Here is an 18,177-nt window from a genome sequence, read left to right as displayed (position 1 = left end):
AATTTCAAAGTTGTTTTGTTTTGGGTGTGGTGGTGGGAACTTTTAGAGACATTCTGAGAAAATCAAGTGGCTTGCGAAGAACTGACTAGTCTCAGGCTACAGTTTGGGGAACAGAGATGGAAGCTCCATCATATAAATTCTGGGAACCAAATTGTTTGAGATTAAACTAGGGCTATTGTTTTTCCAGGTTAGAAATTTATTTTCATATGAAGTGTTGGATCAAATCAGAGGAGCAAAATCCTTAAGAACAACATTTTAAACTTCAAAACAAAGCAAAATCCAAAGCATGCTCTAAGATGCTATTTTCTATGGTGGTTTGAGAAGGTGACGTACTATATTTAGAAGTTTTTACTGGCATATTTATTTCATATTTTTCAATTGCTCTGTAGCCTCTGGCCCCTAAGAACCTATTGAAAAATATTTTTAACCTGTACTAGTAACTGGGCTAGCTTGCCTGTCATATGTCTAATATAAATAAGGCTGTGGACCTGGCTGGAATGTTAGAGCTGGCTGTTACTTATCTTAAGACTGGTGTTGAAGAGTAGGATGTGGAGATTTATTAAGTCCTTTGTAAAGACTGAAACGTTAAACAGAAACACTTGTCACCATCAACTGGTCACAAATATGCTTCTTTAGCATCTCCTTTGACCCACTGACCATCTGCCAAAATTTCTTTTTTCTTGACCCAGGCCAATTCCTCAAATTCCACATCATGTAAGAAAAGAAGAGTTAAGATTATGAGTTCCCCAAGGTTTTTTCCAGTATTTATTTTCCTTACTGAGGTCTCTTTTATCTAAAAAATTTACGGATAATCACACAAGTAGAAAACAAGAAAAGACAAAGTGAGATGAGTGATAGATCTTACAAGAGATTAGCACAGACCCTTTCTTCCCACTCATTCAAACTCAAGTTGTCTTTCAAGGCTGTCCTATTCAACATTCTCTGAGCAGCTTTTCTGAGATCACTCAAGAACCCCATTAACTTTTGCTTCTCTGAATTTCTGTCTTATTAATAATCTACCCCACACTCGTAGGATCAGTTTGAGTCATATACTTTCTAATCTTTCATAAATATATATTAAGTAGTCATATATCTCAACTTGGCATTATAAACTCCATGAGGGCAAGGACATCCTACATTTCTTGGCTAGTATGTTAGGCACATAATATATGCACTTGGATGCTGATAAAGACTGCAGAAGCAGAGAAAGTCACTAAGTGATGGGGCATTTAATACAAATTAAATACCACTCCTAGGTGGCTCAGTGGGTAAAGAATCCGCTTGCAGTGCAGGAGATGCAGGTTCGATCCCTGGGTCGGGAAGCTGCCCTGGAGGAGGGAATGACAGCCCACTCCAGTGTTCTTGCCTGGAGAATCCCATGGACAGAGGACTCTGGTGGGCTACAGTCAATAGGGTCGCAAAGAGTCAGACACAACTGAAGCGACTGATCGCACAAATACCACAGCAGCATGAAGATGAAGGGAACCGTTTTCAGATTCTAATAGAATCCCTGCCCTTTCAGCTTTGTTCCTGAACTGTATTTCCTCTTGTTGTTAAGTAGCACATTGCTGGGATAGCCATGATTCTCCCATTTAAAAGCAACTGTTGAGAATCAAGGAAAACAAAAATAAATTCTGAGAAGGGAATGAGCAATAGTAGCAGGCTCAACATCCTTTTGTCAGGGGATTAAAGCTTTAATCATCCTATTATCTACTATTTTGAGCTTTGCTAAAGTTGCTGGAGGTTGATAGGAATTAGTTTCAATTAAAGAACTTTAGAACTTTCCCTCTTATATCACCCACTGTTTTGGATTAAAAGAAGATGATGATGATAACATGGTCCTGATAGTCTAATTGCGGTTTCTTTCCACTTTTGCTAAGAAATTGTAGAAAAGGTTACTTTGGATTAAAAAAATTAAGGGCTTCATTGTCAGAAAGTATTACTAATGCATTTAATTATAGTCTTAGATTATCAAGAAGATCTAGAGACATTTTATTTTAATACTTGCTATTCAGTTGCATTGGTGACATTTGCTAATAACCTAAGGAAGTTACCTACTGTGATGGTGAGTTTTGAGTTGTAACGTTTAGCATTTTGATATGCAATGGCAGCAGTGTGTATAATGCACATAAAGAGAGCAAGAATCAATAAACATGTCAATTTAAAAATGTTAAAAACCTGAAATATTCCTCAATAACTCCATTAGGAAAGACAAAATGTAATGGACAGTAGCAGTTATTTCTTGACAGACTGTCCAATAGCTTCTGTGGCAGAATTGCCACAATTCACACTTAAAAAATTAGGAGAATCCTGGCAGATTGAGGTTGGCAGGTAAGCTAATTCCGCAAAGTAGTAAACATGGGTAGGTTAATTGCTGTAGCTTCACTATATTTCAGAGTTGTATTTTCTTACTTGGTGTACTGATTAAAAAATAAAAATTTCAGTATTTTTCCAGTCTTTAGAGAACTACCTGGTATGATTAAGAAAATATTGGATAATTATTCAGTCTCTGATATTTTTCAGTTATTCCTCAAGCATCCTTTCTGGACGGTGAGATGAAAAGCTCAGTGTCTTACTGCCAGATGTTAGGTTTTTGTACATACTATTAAAACACTTGGTGGCCAGTTTATTTTGTTATTTGGAGAAAGAAGAAAGATGACTCAGTTCAGAAGTTTCCATCTACTCCAGTATGGTTCTTTGGTTCAAAGACAGTGGTCTCAAGACTACTACCGAAGTTAATCTATTTATTGTGCAGACTGGGATTTTATGAATACACATTGAAAAAGTTGCTTTATTTTTTTCCTCATGAAAGTAACAAATGTTCATTATAGAAAACTTGATTTGAAGAAAAAAACTAAATTACTAAAAAATCTCTTCATAGGAATAAAGTTATTGATATTTTAATTATATTTACAAATTTTTTTTCTGTGCAGAGACTTTTTTTATATACAGTTGTTCATCCATATGTTCCATTTTGGACATTTTTTTTTTTCAGCTGAACATTCTGACCTAAGAATGTCTCATGTTAATCAAATTACAGCTATTAATGAGTATGAGAGTTCTTTTGAGTGGGTGTTTCCTGACTTACTTAGCCATTATCATATTGTTGAATATTAAAATTTTTCAATCAAAAGCTTTTTTACTTTTCAAGTGAAAAGTTTACAATTTTTCACTATTTTAGTAGAACAGAAACAGAAATCTCTGTGAATGTGGCTTTTTCTGGTATTTGGAGTGCTTTTCTATGGTTGATTTCTTAGTGTAGAGTTTTTAGTCAAAGGGTATGATCATATAATGAGATGGTAAAATAGAGGCTTTGGTTGAGGTAACAAGGTACAAGATAACAGAGGCCTATCACACAAGAAGCTAAAATTTAAGGAGATTATTAAAAGACAGTTACATTTGTCTTAATTCTCCTATAGCATCAAGAGTATGAAAGGATCATGATTTGAATTTTAGCAGGGATTTTAGGTGCAAGTTCTTCATTTATTGTGAGTCTCCCTTCTTCCCCTCCAAGGAAATGAATGTGGTGTACACGGAGCTTTCCTCACCTCACATAATTTAGTAATACCTCTATGGATTTGAATGACATGTTAGGTCAATTTCTGACTCCCACCTGAGAAATCTGAGAAGTGAGTGACTGTCTGACTAAATGCTGCGACGAGGGTACACGGGAGAAAAGGTCAAAATGGGAGAATTTGAACTCCCAACGTTTGTCCAGGAAAGGATCTGTGAAAATTTCTCAGGAGCCGCATGTTGGCAGGTTCCAGAAGAGAAAACCAACATAGCTTCATCTTCATTCTGTCCATCAAATGCTATTTGATATTGCAGCAGAGTTTTGAATCCTGGAAATATATGTGACAAGCCTAACAAAAAGATACATTTGATGGTGCTGAGGATACTGTAGGTCTCTGAATACTTATGAAAGACAAAGGAGAAAGAGGGAAAACAGATACAGTGGCATTAAGAAGCAAATATTGAAAAATTTAGTTGAGTTTTGAGTTTGAGTGTTGAGTTTCAGGTAGCTGTGAGACATCCAGATGGAAGTGCCTGAAAGGTGGGGTCACAGGGTGGAACTCAGAGAGACATTGGCTAGAAATATGGATATTTAGAATGTTGAAAGCCTGAGACAATCTAAAGAGGGTGTAGAATAAAGTGAAAAGAAGGTCAAAGCCAGAATCCTGGCTTACAACAGCCTGGAAAAGATGAGAAACTAGCAAAAGAGACTGAGAAAGGAAAAAGAGCTAGGTCCAAGGAGATCCAGGACTGAGCACTGTTATCAAATCTAGTTTGGGAAAGAATTCCAAGTGGGTCATGGTCAATAAGGAGGCCAAATAAGTTGGATTTTAAGATTAAATTGTTTGGGGGAATTCTCTGGCAGCCCAGTGGTTACCACTCCATTCTTTCATTGCCGTGGGTTCAGGATTCAGTCCATAGTTGGGGAACTAAGACCCCATAAGCTGCGCCAAATGACCAAAAAGCAAAACAAAAAGATTAAATTGCTTGGGGCAAATACTGGGACACTGGTGATTGTATCTGGCTTATTCTCAGTATAATGATGAGGGCGGAGGCCCAACTACAATGGATTGAATAGTGAATGGGTGGAGAAAGGGAGTCTAAGTAAAGACTATCCTTTCTAGCATCTTGATTGTGAAAGAAAAGGGAGATTTTATTTTAGTGAGAGAAAGGCTTAAAAGATCAAGGAGAAGACTTGAACACATACGTCAGTCATAGGGAAGGTGTGAGTGGTGTGTCTAAACGAAATAGAGGAGAAAGAAGAATTAACAAATTGGTCAAGATACTAGAGTAAACAAGGTGAGTTTAGATTAAGAGTCTCCAGGCCTTCTGAATTGGAAGCTTAAACAAACCAAGGAACATAAAGCAAGGAGTGTATGCGTGCATGCTAAGTTGCTTCAGTCATGTCTGACTCTTTGTGACCCCATAAACGCTAGCCCGCCAGGCTGCTATGTCCATTCTCCAGGCAAGAATACTGAAGTGGGTTGCCATTCCTCCTCCAGGGGGTCTTCCCAACCCAAGGATCCAGCTCCCCTCTCTTAGGTCTCCTGCGTTGGCAGGTGGGGTCTTTACCACTGGTGCCATCTATGCAACCCTACAAAAGAATGATGTCATTCTTCAGCATTGATATGGGACATTCTCTAGTGTAAACTGTGAATGCAAAAACAAGGTAAAGATTCTATTTAGTATCCTGCCAGGGCTATGACAAGTGGTCATGTGAATTGTGTTCTAATATGTGAATGGCATGCCTCTGGATCTGTGTTGCGTGGTCTTTTAGGTGACATCCCTCTTGTGTGAGAGTCAGTGCTTCACATTACCTTTGCTTTTTTAAGATTCTTCACATTCCTTTGTTCTGGTCAATATTCACAAGAGTAATCTTTTGATCGTTTAGCTTCCCACTTACATGTTTACTCAAGGATATTCAACACTCAGACTGACGGATCAGAGACTCTGCTTGATACCTGTTTTAAAGTTGAACATTGATAAAGTGGTCTTCTGATGATAATTTGGTTCTTCATGTCACGTGATCACAAAAAGAGATTGTGTTGGCATGCTACATAAGTGTTTCTGCCTGATGGTTGGGCCTCTCTTAAATGAATATATCATCATTCTGGTGTATAATAGTAGTTGGTGAGAACTTGATTAACCCCTCTGAGTTCGACCTACTTCAGTGCACTAATAAAACAATAGATCTCCCCTTGTTCTTGCAAGTTAGAGGCCAGTTTCTAGACTGTGATGAGTTCATTAAGCTCAGTTTTACTTGTTCAGGGGACTTCCCTGGTGGCTCAGACGGTAAAGCGTCTGCCTCCAATGCAGGAGACCTGGGTTCAATCCCTGGGTTGGGAAGATCTCCTGGAGAAGGAAATGGCAACCCTCTCCAGTATTCTTGCCTGGAAATTCCCATGGATGGAGGAGCCTGGTAGGCTACAGTCCATGGGGCCACAAAGAGTTGGACATGACTGAGCAACTTCACACTTACTTGTTCAGGTTCATTTCAGGCAGTCATCTGGCCTTTTCCTATTGATGCTGTTAAAGATAAAATTATTCATAGTACTTGTTGAAGATGGTAGGAAAGGCTACTCAAGATGGAACTCCTGCGGTAGGTGTAGGGACCACTGCAATGGGGTTTGCAGTTGGGGAGAGAGAGAGATTAGGTTTAACCCCAGGTGCAGCATGAGTAAGTGGGACTTTATGGCCAAGCAGGAGGGTTAATGAATGAAAATTCAGTAAAAGAGAAAACATCAGGAGTAAGGGGGGATTCTTGCTGAAGGCAGGCCAGGGTGATCAGACATCACATGGAAAACGATCAGATAGTAAAGGTGTTTAGTTACTGAGAATGGGACATTCTGGCTTAAACAGATTTAGCAGGATTTTTGCTAAAGTTGCACAATGCAGAGACAAACATAAGACCCAAAGTCAGGGCCTAGGTGAAAAAGACCTCAGAATAGCTGGAGTGTATTTGGTCAAGGAGAGAATCTTTGCTGTCACATTCCTACATGTATCCTTTCCTTCTCAAATGATGCTCTCAGTCTGCTTGGTAAAGAGGAAAAGTCATGTGCTTTGGGGAGTGTAAGAGAGAGGAGGGGTGTGACTGTGTGGGATTGGGAGAAAAACTGAATTGGGTCATGAAAAGGATTACTGAGACTTGTTAAGGATGCAGCTAAGTTGTCCCAGTAAGCTAAAAACTGTTCCAATTTTTAGGTTTCACATCCCAGGAACTCCTTCAGTTTGAGACAAGCCAGAACCATTGGTCACTGTAGATATCACTGATATTGAAGACAAAAATCTATAGAAAAAGGAATCTGTAGGATTCATTAATTTCTCCTAGAGGATTTCAGCAGCCAAGGAGTAGAGCCAGGCGTATGGGTGTTTGAATTGATCCCACATAACAGGGAGGTTGTTGAAAAAAAGATGACTGGTAGGGGGATGTTGAGAGAGTTAAAATGATCCGGAGAGGGCAGAGTGGGAGGTGAGGCTAGGTTGGTCCCATCTCAGGGTAACAACTTGAGTCTGCATCTCCTGGGTCTGGTCTCCTTTCCAGATTCCTGGACGCATTTCTTATTTCTCAATGAATTAAAGTGTGGAATAATTCTCTGATAAGAGAGGTAGACACACAAGAGCAGAGAACACCAAACAGGTAGTCCTCCTCAATCATCCTTTAAGCTTCTGTAGAATCATGGAAAGTTAGAACTTGAAGGAACCTAGCATTCTTCTGGTCCAGTTCCTCCCCTGGACGTCTTAAAGCTGTGTTTCCATTGCAAATGAGTAGGTAAAGATTGTTTGATATTTTCTCTCTAATTGTGAGAATGACTGAAGCAATCACTGAAAGAGAAGTTCAGTTTGGTTAAGAAAACAGAAATAGCCACAGGTTATTAGCCATATTATTGCAGATGTCTTAACGATATTGCTTTAATACATAATATTTTGCTCTATGGCTAAGAGAATATCAGACAGGATAAGAATTAAATTGGTTCTATGCTGTGCAGACTGAGATTCATGCCAGTTACATGGCTGCTGATAAAAGGATGTAAAGAACAAACTCATTGTTTGATATTGAATAATCTTGTGATTAGTGTGTCTAAAATAGCAATATGATTTGTTAATAAATTCAATTCAGAGTTAGTTGTTGTCTGTTATTGTGTGTCAATAGTTAGATGTCATAGGACAGAAATCAATTCACTTGACCTGCATGGGTTTGCCAAGTGTGGTAGGCAGAATAATGTATCCCCACCCCCAAGCCCATTGTCCATGTCTTAATCCCAGGAATCTGTGAATATATTGTTATATACCATTATTATCTAGCAAGAGGGAATTAAGGTTTCAGATGGAATTAAGTTTGCTAATCAGCTGACTTTAAAATAGTGATGAGATTATCCTGAATTACCTGGATGGGTCCAGTGTAATCACAAGGCATCTTAACACATGGAAGAGGGAGGCAGAAAAGTTAGTGTCAAAATGATGCAATATAAGGGACTTACTGGTGGTTCAGTGGTTAAGAATCCACCTTCCAGTAAGGGGGACACGGGTTCAGCTCTTGTTTGGGGAACTAGGATCCTGCATGCCACGGGGCAACTGAGGCTGTGCGCCATGACTAGAGGAAGCCCATGCACATCAACAAAGACCCAGTGCAGTCAAAATTCTTTTTTAAAAAGGTGCAATATTAGAAAGACATTGCTAGTTCTAAAGATGGAAAGTGAACGAACAATAGACAAGGAATGCAGAAAGACTGTAGAAGCTGGAAAAGACAGGAAGACAGATTCTTTTCTACAGCCTTCAGAAAGGAATACAGCCTTCTGACACCTTGTTTTTAACCCAATGAGGCCCATTTTAGACTTCTGACCTCTAGAACCCTGAGATAAGAAGTTTGTGTTGTTTTAAGCCACTAAGCTTGTGGTAATCTGCTGTATCAGCAGTAGGAAAATAACATAGAGAAGGGAAGGGGTGTTGGAGGCCACATGGAGTGGTGGCAGGTGGAAACCTGGAGAGTGCCTGCCCCAACACATAGCTCCTGCTCAGTGCCGGCCAATATTTCTCGGAGGGAATAAAAGTTCACAGTTTTCAAATTTTTCAGTTTTTCCAAATAAGGTGAAAATATAGATTTCTGTGTGAAAGTTATTATTTTTATTTAATTATTTGAAATTAATTCAAATAACAAAAACGAGTTGTGCATGTATAGAAATAGATCTATATGAGGACAGTCATCACAGTATTGTTGGTGTAGCAAAGACTGGAAACAAATTAAATGTCTATCATGTATAAGTAAATATGTTTAAATATATATGGGCTTCTCTGATATCTCAGTTGGTAAAGAATCTGCCTGCCGTGCAGGAGACCCCAGTTCGATTCCTGGGTCAGGAAGATCCCCTGGAGAAGGGAAAGGCTATTCACTCCAGTATTTTGACCTGGAGAATTCCATGGACTGTATAGTCCATGAGGTCACAAAAATGTTTTATATATGTTTAAATATAAATGATTAAAAACACACATTTTAGCTATGGCAATGAACTGTATACTCTAAACATGTTAAGTAAAGATGTAAAACAGAAAAAAAAGGCTGTAAAACAGAATGAGGTATGTAGCATGACATCTCATTTATTAGTACAAATATATAGCCATAAAATTAATACATGTAGTTTAGGGATACTTGAACATATAAATAGGCTTCCCTGGTGGCTCAGAGGTTAAAGCATCTGTCTACAATGCGGGAGAGCTGAGTTCAATCCCTGGGTTGGGAAGATCCCCTGGAGAAGGAAATGGCAACCCACTCCAGTATTCTTGCCTGGAGAATCCCATGGACGGAGGAGCCTGGTGGGCTACAGTCCACGGGGTCGCAAAGAGTCGGACACGACTGAGTGACTTCACTTCACTTCACTTATTGGTTCTACCTGGATAATCCAGGATCCCCTCCAGTATTCTTGCCTGGAGAATCCCATGGACGGAGGAGCCTGGTGGGCTACAGTCCATGGGGTCGCAAAGAGTTGGACATGACTGAACGACTTCCCTTTCACTTTCAAACATATAAATAAAGAGAGTAATGTGATCAGGGATGTGTGTGGACTTGCGATGATCACGTGCTGTGAACTGAGGTTCTCAGTCCCCAGCTTTGATTGCTCACTGCGTAGGCCAGACCAGAGAAGACCATGAGTTGAGTTGGATCCTGCGTTTCCACGGGAACTACAAAGGCAACAAGGACATAATTCATCCCTTCAAAAGTCTTACGGAGAATTGGGGCAGAAAGTTGTGAAAAATGAAGCTTAAAAAAATCCAGTTATAAAAAACTGAACATGAATTCATTCATTAATTTATTCATTCACTCATTCATTTATTTATTCAGCATTCATTGAATCATTTATTAAGCACCTGCTGTGCTCCCAGCGGTTTGTTGCATTGCAGTGTATCTGCATAGCACAAGATTTGGTTGTAAGAACAGTAAGTCAGTTCAGTCAGTTCAGCCTCTCAGTCGTGTAAGAGCTATGTTTAATTTGGTTTTTAAATTCCACCCTGCCTCCACCCCAAGATTAGGTCCAATAATTGTAACATGGAAGTTAGACTTTCTGGGTAAGTCTTAGGTTCGTCTTAGGTTCCTCTTGACAGAAAGGGCATTATTCCTGTTCTAACACCACATAAGGTTGTTGTGAGAAGATAAGCAGGAAAGCGCTTGTGAAATAGGAGGCATTCCACAGATGGAAGAAAACTTTACTGGGCTTCATCTCCACTTTTGGTGTGGTTCTTCCCCATCCCTCCGCTGCTTTTCTAACTTGCCTCTGCCTGCATCTGGTCAAGGCCATCATTGCTGGCTCCTGGTTCACTGGGAACACAGGCATGGAGTCCTACAACATCCCACTTCAGTCTGGCTTGCAATTTAAGCAAGACAGGATATTCCTGAAACACTTCCTTTATCACTGTCATCAACTCACAAAGGAAGGGAGTTAGATGTCTTCTTCAATCTTGTGTGCTTTGCAGGAATCCCAGATGGCTCACCTTGGAAATTTCTTCTTTGTATCTGTTTCCAGTCTTTCCATTAAATTTTTCTAAATTGCCTGCTGTGGTGAGGATGTGGTCATAGTTTCCCTTTGTTCTAGACAATTCCTTTGTCCAAGTTTCACCAATTGAAACAATCTTCTCCCCTACAGGCAGTTACAAAGATTCATATGTGGGAAAATTTTTCCTGGAATAGAAGTGTTCCTGCTGTGATGTTTCCTAGAGAAAAATTTATTCCTGATAATAGGTCTCAGAAAGTCTGCCTAATTCCCACTGATACACATCTGTTCAATAAAGAGACATGTGTTTGGAATCAGTGGGATTTTAGAACAGCTCATCAAAGGAAGTATGAAGATCGGGTTGGGGCAGATTTTCACATTGGAACCAAATACCTCTATCAGAATAATAGAACAATCCACATGTTGAGATTTATTAACACTTATTGACCATTTGAAACCAAAAGCTTCTGATGAAATGAAACATTGACCTGAAATTTATGGAGAGATGGCTCTGTTTTATAGTTAGAGTTCTTGAGTATTTTTGGTGTTAAAACAATGCATGATTATAAGGGGATGTTAGCTATAAACTGAAGCTGCTTCCTAGAGGGAATACATTTTGCAATAACTCCCATTCAGCCAAAGTTCTCTGCAAACCAAGGATGAGTTGAATTCCTCGTATTTACTTTTTATTGTTTGAAAATTGCTATTGCATTGCAAGTGTTATAGATGTTTGGGAAAGAAGAATGAGGCATTATTAGAAACATATCCCTGGGGCATAATTTAGCATCACTAGCAGGAGATGGAAGAAATGGCTTCAAACTGAAAAAGCAATGTCTGAGAAATATTATCAGTAACAAGCTACTAAAACTAAACGCTGTCCTGATTAGAATCAGCGGGAGTTTGGCAACATAAAAAGGCGTTATAAGAACCTGTGGAAAGAGGAAAAGAGAAAGTAGCCTTATTGGTAAGGTAGGTTGTACTGTGGTAAAGAAAACATTCCAAATAATTTATTAAAAGGTGGAGAGAGTATTAGTAGTCCTCTTGCAGAGTTGTTACACATCAGTTTTTTGTGTGTTTTTTTTTAAGGACTCAAAGTGTTTTGAAAAGTGTAAATATGCTTCATGGACTTCTGAGGTATTCTGCATATGGTTATATTATAAAGACAAATACAATGACTGAAAATTTGACTCACCTGCAGGCATAGAAAGTTGAAAGGGAAATTAGGACTTGAATCCAAGTATTACCCTGATGATAGAAACTCTTTAATTGGCACATGCGATATTTGAAATAATTTTTTGAATAAACTGAGAATTAACAAAACATTTTAATTGTAGTCTTAATAGTCTTCCTGTGTTTGTTCTGACAATATAAATTATTTTTCTCTCAAAATAATTGGAAGGAAAAAGAAATTAATTTAAATAACTAGAGTAATAAAACATTATTTGATTTTTGAGGCCATACCTTTTGGAATTGGGTTAATTAAAAAGTGTTTTTGTTATTTATATTTGTTTCATGATTATAAAGAAGTAAATCTTGCACATAATAAAAATTCAAATAGTGCATAATAAGTTTAAAATGGAAAGCAAAGATATCTCTTTCTCAGAGAAATTAAGGAAACAATCCCATTCACCCTTGCAAAAAGAATAAAATACCCAGGAATAAACCTACCTAAAGAGACAAAAGACCTGTATGCAGAAAACTGTAAGACACCGATGAAAGAAATCAATGACACAAACAGAGAGGTATGTAGCAAGTTCTCGGACTGGAAGAATGAATACTGTCAAAATGACTACACTAATCAAAGCAATCTACAGATTAAATGCAATCCCTATCAAATTACCAATGGCATTTTTCACAGAACTAGAACAAAACTTTTCACAGTTTTTGTGGAAACACATAAAACCCCGAATAGCCAAAACAATCTTGAGAAAGAAAAATAGAACTGGTGGAATCAACCTCTCTGACTTAAAATTATACTAGAAAGCTACAGTCATCAAGACAGTGTGGTACTGACACAAAAACAGAAATATAGACCAATAGAACAAGATAGAAAGCCCAGAGATAAACCTATACACATATGGGCAACTTATCTTTGATAAAGGAGGCAAGAATATACAATGGAAAGAGACCCTCTTCAGTAAGTGTTGCTGGGAAAACTGGACAGCTGCATGTGAAAGAATGAAATTAGAACACTTCCAAACACCATACACAAAAATAAACTCAAAATGGATTAAAGCCTTAAATGTAAGGCCAGAAACTATGAAGTTCTTAGCAGGAAACATAGGCAGTACACTCTTTGACATAAATTGCAGGAAGTTTCTCTCTGACCTCTAGTTTAATGGAAATAAAAAGAAAAATAAATAAATATGACCTAATAAAACTTAAAAGTTTTTGCACAGGGAAGGAAACTATCAGTTCAGTTCAGTTCAGTTGCTCAGTCATGTCCGACCCTTTGCGACCCCATGAATCGCAGCATGCCAGGCCTCCCTGTCCATCACCAGCTCCCAGAGCTTTCTCAAACTCATGTCCACTGAGTAGGTGATGCCATCCAACTGTCTCATCCTCTGTTGTCTCCTTCTCCTCCTGCCCTCAATCTTTCCCAGCATCAGGGTCTTTTCAAATGAGTCAGTTCTTCGCATCAGGGGGCCAAAGTATTGGAGTTTCAGTTTCAACATCAGTCCTTCCAATGAATATTCAGGACTGATTTGCTTTAGGATGGAATGGTTGGATCTCTTGTAGTCCAAGGGACCCTCAAGAGTCTTCTCCAACACCACAGTTCAAAAGCATCAATTCTTCAATGCTCAGCTTTCTTTAGAGTCAAACTCTCACATCCATACATGACTACTGGAAAAACCATAGCTTTGACTAGATGGAACTTTGTTGGCAAAGTAATGTCTCTACATTTTAATATGTTGTCTAGGTTTGTCATAGCTCTTCTTCCATAGTGCAGGTGTCTTTTAATTTCATGGCTTCAGTGATTTTGGAGCTCAAAAAATAAAGTCTGTCACTGTTTCCATTGTTTCCCCATCTATTTGCCATGAGGTGATGAGACAGGATGCCATGATCTTAGTTTTCTGAATGTTGAGCTTTAAGCCAACTTTTCACTCGCCTCTTTCACTTTCATCAAGAGGCTTTTTAGTTCTTCTTCACTTTCTGCCATAAGGGTGCTGTCATCTGCATATCTGAGGTTATTGATATTTCTCCTGGCAATCTTGATTCCAGCTTGTGCTTCTTCCAGCCCAGCATTTCTCATTGATGTGCTCTGCATATAAGTTAAATAAGCAGGGTGACAATATACAGCCTTGACGTACTCCTTTTCCTATTTGGAACCAGTCTGTTGTTCCATGTCCAGTTCTAACTGTTGCTTCCTGACCTGCATATAGGTTTCTCAAGAGGCAGGTCAGGTGGTCTGGTATTCCCATCTCTTTCAGAATTTTCCACAGTGTGTTGTGATCCACACAGTCAAAGGCTTTGTCATAGTCAATAAAGCAGAAACAGATGTTTTTCTGACTCTCTTGCTTTTTCAGTGATCCAGCAGATATTGGCAATTTGACCTCTGATTCCCCTGCCTTTTCTAAAAGCAGCTTGAACATCTGGAAGTTCACGGTTCACGTATTGCTGAAGCCTGGCTTGGAGAATTTTGAGCATTACTTTACTAGCGTGTGAGATGAGTGCAGTTGTGCAGTAGTTCGAGCATTCTTTGGGATTTCCTTTCTTTGGGATTGGAATGAAAACTGACCTTTTCCAGTCCTGTGGCCACTGCTGAGTTTTCCAAATTTGCTGGCATATTGAGTGCAGCACTTTCACAGCATCATCTTTCAGGATTTGAAATAGCTCAACTGGAATTCCATCACCTCTACTAGCTTTGTTCGTAGTGATGCTTTCTAAGGCCCACTTGACTTCACATCCCAGGATGTCTGGCTCTAGGTGAGCGATCACACCATCGTGATTATCTGGGTCGTGAAGATCTTTTTTGTACAGTCAGCCACAAAAAGGAACAAGTTTAAGTCAGTTGTAATTAGGTGGATGAACCTGGGGCCTCTCATACAGAGTGAGAAAAGAGAAAAACAAGTATTGCATGCTAACTCACATAAATGAAATCTGGAAAAATGGTACTCATCATCCAGGAGAGAACAGACTGGTGGACACAGCGGGGAACGTTGAGGGTGGCATGAATTGAAAAAGTGGCATTGGCATATATACACCATCATATGGGAAATTGCTAAATCACACAGGGAGCCCAGCCTGGCGCTCTGTCATGACCTAGAAGGGTGAGCCAGGGGAGGGGAGGCGGCTCAGGAGGGAGGGATGTATATACAATTATGACCCATTTGCATTGTTGTATGGCAGAAACAACACAGAATTATAAAGTGATTTTCCACCAATTAAAATATAAATGAAATTTAAAAAGATCTTTTTCTGAATCCTGTTCCCATGCCCTGGAGTTTAAATATTAACTCTTTCAATTAATATGCTTTTAAATGCTTCTGTAATATCATTTTCCTGTGTGTATATACAATGCTGTATATTATACAGCATGTAAACTGTATATCAGAATCAGAATCCTTCTGACTATGAGTTGAATGAGTAATGCATGCTGCTTTATACATTACCTTTTCTGTTGTCTGAATATCTTGTGTATCTTACCTTTCCAAATCAGTGCATTAGACTTACCTTTTTTGCAAGGATGGTACACCATTCTATTTTGTGTTTTACCTGAAGTCTTTAGCCAACCTCTATTAATGCACATTTAAGTTTTCCTCCTTGCTTAGAAGAAGAACTAAAGAGCCTCTTGATGAAAGTGAAAGAAGAGAGTGAAAAAGTTGGCTTAAAGCTCAACTTTCAGAAAACTAAGATCATGGCATCCTGTCTCATCACCTCATGGCAAATAGATGGGGAAATAGTAGAAACAGTGACAGACTTTATTTTTTTGGGCTCTATAATCATTGCAGATGGTGACTGCAGCCATGAAATTAAAAGATGCTTACTCCTTGGGAGAAAGGTTATGACCAACCTAGATAGCATATTAAAAAGCAGAGACATTACTCTACCAACAAAGGTTCATCTAGTTAAGGTTATGGTTTTTCCAGTAGTCATGTATGGATGTGAGAGTTTGACTCTAAAGAAAGCTGAGCATCAAAGAATTGATGGTTTTGAACTGTGGTGTTGGAGAAGACTCTTGAGAGTCCCTTGGACTGCAAGGAGATCCAACCAGTCCATCCTAAAGGAAATCAGTTCAGAATATTCATTGCAAGGACTGATGTTGAAACTGAAACTCCAATACTTTGGCTACCTGATGTGAAGAACTGATTCTTTTGAAAAGACCCTGATGCTGGGAAAGATTGAAGGTGGGAGGAGAAGAGGATGACAGAGGATGAGATGGTTGGGTGGCATCACCGACTCAATGGACATGAGTTTGAGTAAGCTCTGGGAGTTGGTGATGGATAGGGAGGCCTGGCATGCTGCAATCCATGGGGCCACAAAGAGTCAGACATGACTGAGCGAGTGAATTGAACTGAAGTTTTCCTCCTGTGTGTATGTTTATGTGTGTGTGTGCATGCATGCTAAAACAAACAATGCTACAGTTAATCTCCTTGCATATACATTTGCACACTCAAGCAAGTATAACTGGAGGGAAAAGTTCTTTCATGTAGGATGCTTTTGCCAAACGAAGAACATGTATATGTTAAATTTTACCAGATATTTCCAAATTGTCCTTAAAAGGGTGTATCAGTGTCTTCTCTCTAAATGTGTGTGAAAAGAACTGCTTACGTCCCTCAATGGAGTTGTAAATTCCATTGTATGCTGTTTCTTCAGTTGTGTCCAACTCTTTGCAACTCTATGGACTCTAGCCCGCAAGCCTCCTGTGTTCATGGGACTCTCCAGGCAAGAATACTGAAGTGGGTTGCCTTGCCCTCCTCAAGGAATCTTCCTGACCCAGGGATCAAACCCACATCTCTTCTGTCTGCTGCATTTGCAGCGAGGTTCTTTACCAGGGCTTCACTGGTGGCTCAGACAGTGAAGAATCTGCCTGCAATGCAGGAGATCCAGTTTCCATCCCTGGGTTGGGAGGATACCCTGGAAAAGGGAGAGGCTATCCACTCCATTCTCTTGCCTGGAGAATTCCATGAACAGAGGAGCTTGGCAGACTATATAGTCCATGGAGTCGCAAGGAGTCTGACATGACTGACTGACTAAATTACCACACTATCTGATAGCAAACAATGGTATCCCATTGCTGTATTTGTATATCTTTAATCAAGAATGAGGTTGAGGATCTTTCTCTGTGTTTGTTTCCCATTTAAGTTCTTCTTTTTCTGAAATGCTAGTTCATGTCCTTGTGACTAATTTTCTCATAGATTGCTTATGTTTCTTTAATGATTTGTCAGAACTTTTTTATATATTAAGGAAATGACTCATCATTCTCTCACATAGTCTGAAAATACTTTTGGTTTTTCTTGGCATTTTGATTTTTCAATGATTATTTTTGCACACTGAATTTTATATACCAACATTTATCAAATTTTTCCTTTTGAGTTTCTGGAGTTTTGTTTGATGGATAGAAAGGTTTTTCTCATTCTATGTTTATAAAAATATTCACTCACATTTTATTTTAGTTATTTTACATTTTAATTCTTTTTAAATCTTCGAAGTATGTAGAATGTATTTTGTAGAAAAGAATGAGACAGGAAACTATTTTAATTCTTTTTTGTAAATGGCTAGTGTTTTGTAAATGGCTAGTGTATTCATAGCTTACTTATTGAATAATTTATTATTTCCCTAGTGAAGTAATTTCATGTTAAAATGAATTAATCATTTCATTTAAAAATGAAATAATCAGTATAGTTAGCTCTATTTTCATACATTTCATTTTGTCTCTTTCCTCTGTATATATTTTCTATCCTAAAACTGAATAATTTTCAATGGCAGTTGCTTTAAAGCGTGTTAACTACCTCGTGGGACTAGTTTCCCCTCATTGCTCTATTCTCATGTAATTTTCCTAGCTAAACCAGTGTGTGCATTTTTGTAGATGATCTTGATCACTATGAAGAGACACTGCAAACAAATCAATAGGTTTACATTGATTTCATAGGTTAATTTGAGGGAGAATTGTCATCAAATTTTCTTCTTATTAGTCTTGTAAGGTTCTTATTAAGTTTATTTTTAGTTTTTCTTCCTTTTTACTATTGTTAATGTGGTATTTTGTCCTACTGTGTTTTGAATTTTTATTGTATTTGAAAATTAGGTTGATCTACAGTATGGTACACAGATGATTAGCTTAGCCTGCAGTATTATATTTATGTGTAGAAATTACCTATCTATTCTCTATATTGTGCTTTTGTAGCTGTGTTATTCGTTGTAATAAGAGTTTTAAAATTTGCCTTCTTTTTCTTTCTCTGGAATATTTAGCCTCAGAACTATGTTTTTTGAAGGTTTGATAAAATTCATACCATCTGGACTATAATTTTATCCACATTTCAAATGTATTGCATAGTACAGACAATATATCCTCCTTTAATTCAATTTATTTTCTGTGTTTATGTCCTAAAATTTTATGTTTTCTTTTAAACATCTTGATTAGTTTACCTACTTAAATTTTTTTCTTTTGATTTTTGAAAGAGTCAGCTCTTGAGTATATTTTCTTGCCTAATCTATCTTTTGCCTATTGAATTTTTATTATTTT

General features: G+C 38.3%; 1 non-coding gene across 1 annotated transcript; it reads left to right on the top strand.

Annotated features, from left to right (window-relative positions):
• Nucleotides 1-5,787: 5,787 nt before the first annotated feature.
• Nucleotides 5,788-5,859, top strand: TRNAW-CCA (transfer RNA tryptophan (anticodon CCA)). The gene has a single exon. It is a non-coding gene; the product is annotated as a tRNA-Trp (tRNA).
• The last annotated feature ends 12,318 nt before the right edge of the window (nucleotides 5,860-18,177 follow it).

The sequence above is a fragment of the Muntiacus reevesi genome, chromosome 21 (assembly GCF_963930625.1).
Source record: "Muntiacus reevesi chromosome 21, mMunRee1.1, whole genome shotgun sequence".
Lineage (NCBI taxonomy): Eukaryota > Metazoa > Chordata > Mammalia > Artiodactyla > Cervidae > Muntiacus > Muntiacus reevesi.
Note: the sequence above shows the minus strand (reverse complement) of the source record. Positions and strands in the feature narration are given on the sequence as shown.